Genomic DNA, 12,165 nt, shown 5'->3' on the forward strand with positions numbered 1-12,165 from the left:
GCACAAAAGGGTAGTGATGGGAGAAACAAAGCTTTGAACTGATTGCTTCGCAAAATTATTCACTGTTTCCAAGCGTTAGGAACGGAACACGCTGGTCAGAACAGTGAAAATCCCACAAAAAAAAAAAGACTCAGGCCAAACATTCAAAAAACACCTTTTACAAACCTATTGCAAACGCTTTCTTGAAAGTAAAATCTTTCAAATGCAATTAGCTAAAAATAATCAAGCGAGTCTTGAACGGCAGGTTGACTTTAACAGCACCTTCCACGGTAAAGCCCGAGCTTATGCAAGGTGTTTGGTCGTGATAAAGAAGAAGACTCCCCGTCGGGGAATCGAACCCCGGTCTTCCGCATGACAGGCGGAGATACTGTCCACTATACTAACGAGGACTGGTCATCACAGTAGCTTCTCTGGGCGGTGTGTTACTGTTGTCTATGCTCAACCGTTGAGACGTCACTTAATACTGGATATGCTTTCCATTAATGGAGTTATTATTATTTAAACATTTTATTTTGGCCAAAGAGCTCACCCTGTCCTATGGAGGTATCCAAGAATTGTCTTGCTCACAGCAGAGCTACATGTGTTTGTTCAAGAACAGAGGACGTTTGGCAGCTTGTAACAAAGTACCACAATAGGTTGGGCCAGAGATTGAGAGTGGCTAAAAGAATTGGCTGTTTTGTCCAAGACTGGAACTGGGTAGTCGTCAAACCATCCACACTTTCCCAGTTCACAACTTCGAGTCTTGTGTCAGCAGTGTGAATGTAAGTTTTACCAAGCACAAAAGGGTAGTGATGGGAGAAACAAAGCTTTGAACCGATTGTTTCGCAACATTATTCACTGTTTCCAAGCGTTCGGAACGCAACACACTGGTCAGAACAGTGAAAATGCAACAAAAAAAAAGACTCAGGCCAAACATTCAAAAAACACCTTTTACAAACCTATTGCAAACGCTTTCTTGAAAGTAAAATCTTTCAAATGCAATTAGCTAAACATAATCAAGTGAGTCTTGAACGGCAGGTTGACTTTAACAGCGCCTTCCACGGTAAAGCCTGAGCTTATGCAAGGTGTTTGGTCGTGATAAAGAAGAAGACTAATGGAACCCCGGTCTTCCGCGTGACAGGCGGAGATACTGTCCACTATACTAACGAGGACTGGTCATCCCAATTGCTTCTCTGGGCGGTACGGTACTGTTGTCTATGCTCAACCGTTAAGACGTCATTTAATACTGGATATGCTTTCCATTAATGGAGTTATTATTATTTAAGCCTTTTATTTTGGCCAAGGAGCTCACCCTGTCCTATGGAGGTATCCACCCGCAATCCAAGGAGATGAAGGGTTTGTTCATTTAGCATGCAGGAAGTTCATAAAAATCTCATGCGAATACTACCACTGGTCTTCGACATACTATCGGATTCAGTGACATCCTCTTGGACAGGGTTTGCGGACATTTGGTGATGGGGCAGATTCTTTTTACATTTGCTCCTTCCTCTAATGGATATGGCTGTATTATTGTTTTTTTTTTAAAGAAAATAAGCTGGATGGGAGGAGCCTGCACCAGACATTACCCTTGCTGAGCATGGTTGCATGTGCTTGGGACCACATTGTCCCAACGTCTCATGGGTACAGCTCGAGTTTCTCTTCATTCACGCATAAATCTTTCGCCTTTTACTAAAGATTTCCGTGGAGGGGAACATTTGCGAGTTTCTGATATTTTTGGATGCTCTGCTCACAGCAGAGCTACATGTGTTTGTTCAAGAACAGAGGACGTTTGGCAGCTTGTAACAAAGTACCACAATAGGCTGGGCCACAGATCGAGCGTGGCTAAAAGAATTGGCTGTTTTGTCCAAGACAGCGGTGTGAATGTAAGTTTTACCAAGCACAAAAGGGTAGTGATGGGAAAAACAAAGCTTTGAACTGATTGCTTCGCAAAATTGTTCACTGTTTCCAAGCGTTCGGAACGGAAAACGCTGGTCAGAACAGTGAAAATCCCACAAAAAAAAAAAGACTCAGGCCAAACATTCAAAAAACACCTTTTACAAACCTATTGCAAACGCTTTCTTGAAAGTAAAATCTTTCAAATGCAATTAGCTAAAAATAATCAAGCGAGTCTTGAATGGCAGGTTGACTTTAACAGCACCTTCCACGGTAAAGCCCGAGCTTATGCAAGGTGTTTGGTCGTGATAAAGAAGAAGACTCCCCGTCGGGGAATCGAACCCCGGTCTTCCGCGTGACAGGCGGAGATACTGTCCACTATACTAACGAGGACTGGTCATCACAGTTGCTTCTCTGGGCGGCGTTTTACTGTTGTCTATGCTCAACCATTGAGACGTCACTTAATACTGGATATGCTTTCCATTAATGGAGTTATTATTATTTAAACCTTTTATTTTGGCCAAAGAGCTCACCCTGTCCTATGGAGGTATCCAAGAATTGTCTTGCTCACAGCAGAGCTACATGTGTTTGTTCAAGAACAGAGGACGTTTGGCAGCTTGTAACAAAGTACCACAATAGGTTGGGCCAGAGATTGAGCGTGGCTAAAAGAATTGGCTGTTTTGTCCAAGACTGGAACTGGGTAGTCGTCAAACCATCCACACTTTCCCAGTTCACAACTTCGAGTCTTGTGTCAGCAGTGTGAATGTAAGTTTTACCAAGCACAAAAGGGTAGTGATGGGAGAAACAAAGCTTTGAACTGATTGTTTCGCAACATTATTCACTGTTTCCAAGCGTTCAGAACGCAACACACTGGTCAGAACAGTGAAAATGCAACAACAAAAAAAAGACTCAGGCCAAACATTCAAAAAACACTTTTACAAACCTATTGCAAACGCTTTCTTGAAAGTAAAATCTTTCAAATGCAATTAGCTAAACATAATCAAGTGAGTCTTGAACGGCAGGTTGACTTTAACAGCGCCTTCCACGGTAAAGCCTGAGCTTATGCAAGGTGTTTGGTCGTGATAAAGAAGAAGACTAATCGAACCCCGGTCTTCCGCGTGACAGGCGGAGATACTGTCCACTATACTAACGAGGACTGGTCATCCCAATTGCTTCTCTGGGCGGTACGGTACTGTTGTCTATGCTCAACCGTTGAGACGTCACTTAATACTGGATATGCTTTCCATTAATGGAGTTATTATTATTTAAGCCTTTTATTTTGGCCAAGGAGCTCACCCTGTCCTATGGAGGTATCCATCCGCAATCTAAGGAGATGAAGGGTTTGTTCATTTAGCATCCAGGAAGTTCATAAAAATCTCATGGGAATACTACCACTGGTCTTCGACATACTATCGGATTCAGTGACATCCTCTTGGACAGGGTTTGCGGACATTTGGTGATGGGGCAGATTCTTTTTACATTTGCTCCTTCCTCTAATGGATATGGCTGTATTATTGTTTTTTTTTTAAAAGAAAATAAGCTGGATGGGAGGAGCCTGCACCAGACATTACCCTTGCTGAGCATGGTTGCATGTGCTTGGAACCACATTGTCCCAATGTCTCGTGGGTACAGCTCGAGTTTCTCTTCATTCACGCATAAATCTTTCGCCTTTTACTAAAGATTTCCGTGGAGGGGAACATTTGCAAGGTTCTGATATTTTTGGATGCTCTGCTCACAGCAGAGCTACATGTGTTTGTTCAAGAACAGAGGACGTTTGGCAGCTTGTAACAAAGTACCACAATAGGCTGGGCCACAGATCGAGCGTGGCTAAAAGAATTGGCTGTTTTGTCCAAGACTGGAACTGGGTAGTCGTCAAACCATCCACACTTTCCCAGTTCACAACTTCGAGTCTTGTGTCAGCAGTGTGAATGTAAGTTTTACCAAGCACAAAAGGGTAGTGATGGGAGAAACAAAGCTTTGAACCGATTGTTTCGCAACATTATTCACTGTTTCCAAGCGTTCGGAACGCAACACACTGGTCAGAACAGTGAAAATGCAACAAAAAAAAAAGACTCAGGCCAAACATTCAAAAAACACCTTTTACAAACCTATTGCAAACGCTTTCTTGAAAGTAAAATCTTTCAAATGCAATTAGCTAAACATAATCAAGTGAGTCTTGAACGGCAGGTTGACTTTAACACTGCCTTCCACGGTAAAGCCTGAGCTTATGCAAGGTGTTTGGTCGTGATAAAGAAGAAGACTAATCGAACCCCGGTCTTCCGCGTGACAGGCGGAGATACTGTCCATTATACTAACGAGGACTGGTCATCCCAATTGCTTCTCTGGGCGGTACGGTACTGTTGTCTATGCTCAACCGTTGAGACGTCACTTAATACTGGATATGCTTTCCATTAATGGAGTTATTATTATTTAAGCCTTTTATTTTGGCCAAGGAGCTCACCCTGTCCTATGGAGGTATCCACCCGCAATCCAAGGAGATGAAGGGTTTGTTCATTTAGCATCCAGGAAGTTCATAAAAATCTCATGCGAATACTACCACTGGTCTTCGACATACTATCGGATTCAGTGACATCCTCTTGGACAGGGTTTGCGGACATTTGGTGATGGGGCAGATTCTTTTTACATTTGCTCCTTCCTCTAATGGATATGGCTGTATTATTGTTTTTTTTTTAAAGAAAATAAGCTGGATGGGAGGAGCCTGCACCAGACATTACCCTTGCTGAGCATGGTTGCATGTGCTTGGGACCACATTGTCCCAACGTCTCATGGGTACAGCTCGAGTTTCTCTTCATTCACGCATAAATCTTTCGCCTTTTACTAAAGATTTCCGTGGAGGGGAACATTTGCGAGTTTCTGATATTTTTGGATGCTCTGCTCACAGCAGAGCTACATGTGTTTGTTCAAGAACAGAGGACGTTTGGCAGCTTGTAACAAAGTACCACAATAGGCTGGGCCACAGATCGTGCGTGGCTAAAAGTATCCACCCGCAATCCAAGGAGATGAAGGGTTTGTTCATTTAGCATCCAGGAAGTTCATAAAAATCTCATGCGAATACTACCACTGGTCTTCGACATACTATCGGATTCAGTGACATCCTCTTGGACAGGGTTTGCGGACATTTGGTGATGGGGCAGATTCTTTTTACATTTGCTCCTTCCTCTAATGGATATGGCTGTATTATTGTTTTTTTTTTTTAAAGAAAATAAGCTGGATGGGAGGAGCCTGCACCAGACATTACCCTTGCTGAGCATGGTTGCATGTGCTTGGGACCACATTGTCCCAACGTCTCATGGGTATAGCTCGAGTTTCTCTTCATTCACGCATAAATCTTTCGCCTTTTACTAAAGATTTCCGTGGAGGGGAACATTTGCGAGTTTCTGATATTTTTGGATGCTCTGCTCACAGCAGAGCTACATGTGTTTGTTCAAGAACAGAGGACGTTTGGCAGCTTGTAACAAAGTACCACAATAGGCTGGGCCACAGATTGTGCGTGGCTAAAAGTATCCACCCGCAATCCAAGCAGATGAAGGGTTTGTTCATTTAGCATCCAGGAAGTTCATAAAAATCTCATGCGAATACTACCACTGGTCTTCGACATACTATCGGATTCAGTGACATCCTCTTAGACAGGGTTTGCGGACATTTGGTGATGGGGCAGATTCTTTTTACATTTGCTCCTTCCTCTAATGGATATGGCTGTATTATTGTTTTTTTTTTAAAAAAGAAAATAAGCTGGATGGGAGGAGCCTGCACCAGACATTACCCTTGCATTGTTGCATGTGCTTGGGACCACATTGTCCCAACGTCTCATGGGTACAGCTCGAGTTTCTCTTCATTCACGCATAAATCTTTCGCCTTTTACTAAAGATTTCCGTGGAGGGGAACATTTGCGAGTTTCTGATATTTTTGGATGCTCTGCTCACAGCAGAGCTACATGTGTTTGTTCAAGAACAGAGGACGTTTGGCAGCTTGTAACAAAGTACCACAATAGGCTGGGCCACAGATCGTGCGTGGCTAAAAGTATCCACCCGCAATCCAAGGAGATGAAGGGTTTGTTCATTTAGCATCCAGGAAGTTCATAAAAATCTCATGCGAATACTACCACTGGTCTTCGACATACTATCGGATTCAGTGACATCCTCTTGGACAGGGTTTGCGGACATTTGGTGATGGGGCAGATTCTTTTTACATTTGCTCCTTCCTCTAATGGATATGGCTGCATTATTGTTTTTTTTTTTTAAAGAAAATAAGCTGGATGGGAGGAGCCTGCACCAGACATTACCCTTGCTGAGCATGGTTGCATGTGCTTGGGACCACATTGTCCCAACGTCTCATGGGTACAGCTCGAGTTTCTCTTCATTCACGCATAAATCTTTCGCCTTTTACTAAAGATTTCCGTGGAGGGGAACATTTGCGAGTTTCTGATATTTTTGGATGCTCTGCTCACAGCAGAGCTACATGTGTTTGTTCAAGAACAGAGGACGTTTGGCAGCTTGTAACAAAGTACCACAATAGGCTGGGTCACAGATCGAGCGTGGCTAAAAGAATTGGCTGTTTTGTCCAAGCAAGCGGTGTGAATGTAAGTTTTACCAAGCACAAAAGGGTAGTGATGGGAGAAACAAAGCTTTGAACTGATTGCTTCGCAAAATTATTCACTGTTTCCAAGCGTTCGGAACGGAACACGCTGGTCAGAACAGTGAAAATCCCACACAAAAAAAAGACTCAGGCCAAACATTCAAAAAACACCTTTTACAAACCTATTGCAAACGCTTTCTTGAAAGTAAAATCTTTCAAATGCAATTAGCTAAACATAATCAAGTGAGTCTTGAACGGCAGGTTGACTTTAACAGCGCCTTCCACTGTAAAGCCTGAGCTTATGCAAGGTGTTTGGTCGTGATAAAGAAGAAGACTAATCGAACCCCGGTCTTCCGCGTGACAGGCGGAGATACTGTCCACTATACTAACGAGGACTGGTCATCCCAATTGCTTCTCTGGGCGGTACGGTACTGTTGTCTATGCTCAACCGTTGAGACGTCACTTAATACTGGATATGCTTTCCATTAATGGAGTTATTATTATTTAAGCCTTTTATTTTGGCCAAGGAGCTCACCCTGTCCTATGGAGGTATCCATCCGTAATCTAAGGAGATGAAGGGTTTGTTCATTTAGCATCCAGGAAGTTCATAAATATCTCATGCGAATACTACCACTGGTCTTCGACATACTATCGGATTCAGTGACATCCTCTTGGACAGGGTTTGCGGACATTTGGTGATGGGGCAGATTCTTTTTACATTTGCTCCTTCCTCTAATGGATATGGCTGTATTATTGTTTTTTAAAAAAAAGAAAATAAGCTGGATGGGAGGAGCCTGCACCAGACATTACCCTTGCTGAGCATGGTTGCATGTGCTTGGGACCACATTGTCCCAACGTCTCATGGGTACAGCTCGAGTTTCTCTTCATTCACGCATAAATCTTTCGCCTTTTACTAAAGATTTCCGTGGAGGGGAACATTTGCGAGTTTCTGATATTTTTGGATGCTCTGCTCACAGCAGAGCTACATGTGTTTGTTCAAGAACAGAGGACGTTTGGCAGCTTGTAACAAAGTACCACAATAGGCTGGGCCACAGATCGAGCGTGGCTAAAAGAATTGGCTGTTTTGTCCAAGACAGCGGTGTGAATGTAAGTTTTACCAAGCACAAAAGGGTTGTGATGGGAGAAACAAAGCTTTGAACTGATTGCTTCGCAAAATTGTTCACTGTTTCCAAGCGTTCGGAACGGAACACGCTGGTCAGAACAGTGAAAATCCCACAAAAAAAAAGACTCAGGCCAAACATTCAAAAAACACCTTTTACAAACCTATTGCAAACGCTTTCTTGAAAGTAAAATCTTTCAAATGCAATTAGCTAAAAATAATCAAGCGAGTCTTGAATGGCAGGTTGACTTTAACAGCACCTTCCACGGTAAAGCCCGAGCTTATGCAAGGTGTTTGGTCGTGATAAAGAAGAAGACCCCCCGTCGGGGAATCGAACCCCGGTCTTCCGCGTGACAGGCGGACATACAGTCCACTATACTAACGAGGACTGGTCATCCCAATTGCTTCTCTGGGCGGTACGGTACTGTTGTCTATGCTCAACCGTTGAGACGTCACTTAATACTGGATATGCTTTCCATTAATGGAGTTATTATTATTTAAGCCTTTTATTTTGGCCAAGGAGCTCACCCTGTCCTATGGAGGTATCCACCCGCAATCCAAGGAGATGAAGGGTTTGTTCATTTAGCATCCAGGAAGTTCATAAAAATCTCATGCGAATACTACCACTGGTCTTCGACATACTATCGGATTCAGTGACATCCTCTTGGACAGGGTTTGCGGACATTTGGTGATGGGGCAGATTCTTTTTACATTTGCTCCTTCCTCTAATGGATATGGCTGTATTATTGTTTTTTTTTTAAAGAAAATAAGCTGGATGGGAGGAGCCTGCACCAGACATTACCCTTGCTGAGCATGGTTGCATGTGCTTGGGAGCACATTGTCCCAACGTCTCATGGGTACAGCTAGAGTTTCTCTTCATTCACGCATAAATCTTTCGCCTTTTACTAAAGATTTCCGTGGAGGGGAACATTTGCGAGTTTCTTATATTTTTGGATGCTCTGCTCACAGCAGAGCTACATGTGTTTGTTCAAGAACAGAGGACGTTTGGCAGCTTGTAACAAAGTACCACAATAGGCTGGGCCACAGATCGAGCGTGGCTAAAAGAATTGGCTGTTTTGTCCAAGACTGGAACTGGGTAGTCGTCAAACCATCCACACTTTCCCAGTTCATAACTTCGAGTCTTGTGTCAGCAGTGTGAATGTAAGTTTTACCAAGCACAAAAGGGTAGTGATGGGAGAAACAAAGCTTTGAACCGATTGTTTCGCAAAATTATTCACTGTTTCCAAGCGTTCGGAACGCAACACACTGGTCAGAACAGTGAAAATGCAACAAAAAAAAAAGACTCAGGCCAAACATTCAAAAAACACCTTTTACAAACCTATTGCAAACGCTTTCTTGAAAGTAAAATCTTTCAAATGCAATTAGCTAAACATAATCAAGTGAGTCTTGAACGGCAGGTTGACTTTAACAGCGCCTTCCACGGTAAAGCCTGAGCTTATGCAAGGTGTTTGGTCGTGATAAAGAAGAAGACTAATCGAACCCCGGTCTTACGCGTGACAGGCGGAGATACTGTCCATTATACTAACGAGGACTGGTCATCCCAATTGCTTCTCTGGGCGGTACGGTACTGTTGTCTATGCTCAACCGTTGAGACGTCACTTAATACTGGATATACTTTCCATTAATGGAGTTATTATTATTTAAGCCTTTTATTTTGGCCAAGGAGCTCACCCTGTCCTATGGAGGTATCCACCCGCAATCCAAGGAGATGAAGGGTTTGTTCATTTAGCATCCAGGATGTTCATAAAAATCTCATGCGAATACTACCACTGGTCTTCGACATACTATCGGATTCAGTGACATCCTCTTGGACAGGGTTTGCGGACATTTGGTGATGGGGCAGATTCTTTTTACATTTGCTCCTTCCTCTAATGGATATGGCTGTATTATTGTTTTTTTTTTAAAGAAAATAAGCTGGATGGGAGGAGCCTGCACCAGACATTACCCTTGCTGAGCATGGTTGCATGTGCTTGGGACCACATTGTCCCAACGTCTCATGGGTACAGCTCGAGTTTCTCTTCATTCACGCATAAATCTTTCGCCTTTTACTAAAGATTTCCGTGGAGGGGAACATTTGCGAGTTTCTGATATTTTTGGATGCTCTGCTCACAGCAGAGCTACATGTGTTTGTTCAAGAACAGAGGACGTTTGGCAGCTTGTAACAAAGTACCACAATAGGCTGGGCCACAGATCGTGCGTGGCTAAAAGTATCCACCCGCAATCCAAGGAGAAGAAGGGTTTGTTCATTTAGCATCCAGGAAGTTCATAAAAATCTCATGCGAATACTACCACTGGTCTTCGACATACTATCGGATTCAGTGACATCCTCTTGGACAGGGTTTGCGGACATTTGGTGATGGGGCAGATTCTTTTTACATTTGCTCCTTCCTCTAATGGATATGGCTGTATTATTGTTTTTTTTTTTATAGAAAATAAGCTGGATGGGAGGAGCCTGCACCAGACATTACCCTTGCTGAGCATGGTTGCATGTGCTTGGAACCACATTGTCCCAACGTCTCATGGGTACAGCTCGAGTTTCTCTTCATTCACGCATAAATCTTTCGCCTTTTACTAAAGATTTCCGTGGAGGGGAACATTTGCGAGTTTCTTATATTTTTGGATGCTCTGCTCGCAGCAGAGCTACATGTGTTTGTTCAAGAACAGAGGACGTTTGGCAGCTTGTAACAAAGTACCACAATAGGCTGGGCCAAAGATCGAGCGTGGCTAAAAGAACTGGCTGTTTTGTCCAAGACAGCGGTGTGAATGTAAGTTTTACCAAGCACCAAAGGGTAGTGATGGGAGAAACAAGGCTTTGAACTGATTGCTTCGCAAAATTATTCACTGTTTCCAAGCGTTCGGAACGGAACACGCTGGTCAGAACAGTGAAAATCCCACAAAAGAAAAAAGACTCAGGCCAAACATTCAAAAAACACCTTTTACAAACCTATTGGGAAACGCTTTCTTGAAAGTAAAATCTTTCAAATGCAATTAGCTAAAAATAATCAAGCGAGTCTTGAATGGCAGGTTGACTTTAACAGCACCTTCCACGGTAAAGCCCGAGCTTATGCAAGGTGTTTGGTCGTGATAAAGAAGAAGACTCCCCGTCGGGGAATCGAACCCCGGTCTTCCGCGTGACAGGCGGAGATACTGTCCACTATACTAACGAGGACTGGTCATCACAGTTGCTTCTCTGGGTGGTGTGTTACTGTTGTCTATGCTCAACCGTTGAGACGTCACTTAATACTGGATATGCTTTCCATTAATGGAGTTATTATTATTTAAACCTTTTATTTTGGCCAAAGAGCTCACCCTGTCCTATGGAGGTATCCAAGAATTGTCTTGCTCACAGCAGAGCTACATGTGTTTGTTCAAGAACAGAGGACGTTTGGCAGCTTGTAACAAAGTACCACAATAGGTTGGGCCAGAGATTGAGCGTGGCTAAAAGAATTGGCTGTTTTGTCCAAGACTGGAACTGGGTAGTCGTCAAACCATCCACACTTTCCCAGTTCACAACTTCGAGTCTTGTGTCAGCAGTGTGAATGTAAGTTTTACCAAGCACAAAAGGGTAGTGATGGGAGAAACAAAGCTTTGAACTGATTGTTTCGCAACATTATTCACTGTTTCCAAGCGTTCGGAACGCAACACACTGGTCAGAACAGTGAAAATGCAACAAAAAAAAAAAAGACTCAGGCCAAACATTCAAAAAACACTTTTACAAACCTATTGCAAACGCTTTCTTGAAAGTAAAATCTTTCAAATGCAATTAGCTAAACATAATCAAGTGAGTCTTGAACGGCAGGTTGACTTTAACAGCGCCTTCCACGGTAAAGCCTGAGCTTATGCAAGGTGTTTGGTCGTGATAAAGAAGAAGACTAATCGAACCCCGGTCTTCCGCGTGACAGGCGGAGATACTGTCCACTATACTAACGAGGACTGGTCATCCCAATTGCTTCTCTGGGCGGTACGGTACTGTTGTCTATGCTCAACCGTTGAGACGTCACTTAATACTGGATATGCTTTCCATTAATGGAGTTATTATTATTTAAGCCTTTTATTTTGGCCAAGGAGCTCACCCTGTCCTATGGAGGTATCCATCCGCAATCTAAGGAGATGAAGGGTTTGTTCATTTAGCATCCAGGAAGTTCATAAAAATCTCATGCGAATACTACCACTGGTCTTCGACATACTATCGGATTCAGTGACATCCTCTTGGACAGGGTTTGCGGACATTTGGTGATGGGGCAGATTCTTTTTACATTTGCTCCTTCCTCTAATGGATATGGCTGTATTATTGTTTTTTTTTTAAAGAAAATAAGCTGGATGGGAGGAGCCTGCACCAGACATTACCCTTGCTGAGCATGGTTGCATGTGCTTGGGAGCACATTGTCCCAACGTCTCATGGGTACAGCTAGAGTTTCTCTTCATTCACGCATAAATCTTTCGCCTTTTACTAAAGATTTCCGTGGAGGGGAACATTTGCGAGTTTCTTATATTTTTGGATGCTCTGCTCACAGCAGAGCTACATGTGTTTGTTCAAGAACAGAGGACGTTTGGCA

General features: G+C 43.2%; 15 non-coding genes across 15 annotated transcripts; 11 read left to right on the forward strand and 4 right to left on the reverse strand.

The window, feature by feature from the left end:
- Positions 1 to 317: 317 nt before the first annotated feature.
- trnad-guc (transfer RNA aspartic acid (anticodon GUC)) lies at positions 318 to 389 on the reverse strand. Its single transcript has one exon. It is a non-coding gene; the product is annotated as a tRNA-Asp (tRNA).
- Positions 390 to 1,624: 1,235 nt separating this feature from the next.
- Positions 1,625 to 1,739, forward strand: LOC143730100 (U5 spliceosomal RNA). Its single transcript, XR_013200328.1, has one exon. It is a non-coding gene; the product is annotated as a U5 spliceosomal RNA (small nuclear RNA).
- Positions 1,740 to 2,193: 454 nt separating this feature from the next.
- Positions 2,194 to 2,265, reverse strand: trnad-guc (transfer RNA aspartic acid (anticodon GUC)). Its single transcript has one exon. It is a non-coding gene; the product is annotated as a tRNA-Asp (tRNA).
- Positions 2,266 to 3,502: 1,237 nt separating this feature from the next.
- On the forward strand, positions 3,503 to 3,617 carry LOC143730371 (U5 spliceosomal RNA). Its single transcript, XR_013200574.1, has one exon. It is a non-coding gene; the product is annotated as a U5 spliceosomal RNA (small nuclear RNA).
- A 1,049-nt stretch (positions 3,618 to 4,666) lies between these two features.
- LOC143730101 (U5 spliceosomal RNA) lies at positions 4,667 to 4,781 on the forward strand. The gene has a single exon (XR_013200329.1). It is a non-coding gene; the product is annotated as a U5 spliceosomal RNA (small nuclear RNA).
- Positions 4,782 to 5,189: 408 nt separating this feature from the next.
- LOC143730090 (U5 spliceosomal RNA) lies at positions 5,190 to 5,305 on the forward strand. Its single transcript, XR_013200319.1, has one exon. It is a non-coding gene; the product is annotated as a U5 spliceosomal RNA (small nuclear RNA).
- A 405-nt stretch (positions 5,306 to 5,710) lies between these two features.
- On the forward strand, positions 5,711 to 5,825 carry LOC143730102 (U5 spliceosomal RNA). The gene has a single exon (XR_013200330.1). It is a non-coding gene; the product is annotated as a U5 spliceosomal RNA (small nuclear RNA).
- A 409-nt stretch (positions 5,826 to 6,234) lies between these two features.
- LOC143730103 (U5 spliceosomal RNA) lies at positions 6,235 to 6,349 on the forward strand. Its single transcript, XR_013200331.1, has one exon. It is a non-coding gene; the product is annotated as a U5 spliceosomal RNA (small nuclear RNA).
- A 988-nt stretch (positions 6,350 to 7,337) lies between these two features.
- Positions 7,338 to 7,452, forward strand: LOC143730104 (U5 spliceosomal RNA). The gene has a single exon (XR_013200332.1). It is a non-coding gene; the product is annotated as a U5 spliceosomal RNA (small nuclear RNA).
- Positions 7,453 to 7,904: 452 nt separating this feature from the next.
- trnad-guc (transfer RNA aspartic acid (anticodon GUC)) lies at positions 7,905 to 7,976 on the reverse strand. Its single transcript has one exon. It is a non-coding gene; the product is annotated as a tRNA-Asp (tRNA).
- A 473-nt stretch (positions 7,977 to 8,449) lies between these two features.
- Positions 8,450 to 8,564, forward strand: LOC143730339 (U5 spliceosomal RNA). Its single transcript, XR_013200545.1, has one exon. It is a non-coding gene; the product is annotated as a U5 spliceosomal RNA (small nuclear RNA).
- A 1,049-nt stretch (positions 8,565 to 9,613) lies between these two features.
- On the forward strand, positions 9,614 to 9,728 carry LOC143730105 (U5 spliceosomal RNA). Its single transcript, XR_013200333.1, has one exon. It is a non-coding gene; the product is annotated as a U5 spliceosomal RNA (small nuclear RNA).
- A 408-nt stretch (positions 9,729 to 10,136) lies between these two features.
- Positions 10,137 to 10,251, forward strand: LOC143730247 (U5 spliceosomal RNA). The gene has a single exon (XR_013200462.1). It is a non-coding gene; the product is annotated as a U5 spliceosomal RNA (small nuclear RNA).
- A 455-nt stretch (positions 10,252 to 10,706) lies between these two features.
- On the reverse strand, positions 10,707 to 10,778 carry trnad-guc (transfer RNA aspartic acid (anticodon GUC)). The gene has a single exon. It is a non-coding gene; the product is annotated as a tRNA-Asp (tRNA).
- A 1,237-nt stretch (positions 10,779 to 12,015) lies between these two features.
- On the forward strand, positions 12,016 to 12,130 carry LOC143730340 (U5 spliceosomal RNA). The gene has a single exon (XR_013200546.1). It is a non-coding gene; the product is annotated as a U5 spliceosomal RNA (small nuclear RNA).
- Positions 12,131 to 12,165: the final 35 nt, after the last annotated feature.

This window comes from Siphateles boraxobius, unplaced genomic scaffold (genome assembly GCF_051911475.1).
Source record: "Siphateles boraxobius isolate OS27281-9 unplaced genomic scaffold, OSU_SipBor_1 8, whole genome shotgun sequence".
Classification (NCBI taxonomy): domain Eukaryota; kingdom Metazoa; phylum Chordata; class Actinopteri; order Cypriniformes; family Leuciscidae; genus Siphateles; species Siphateles boraxobius.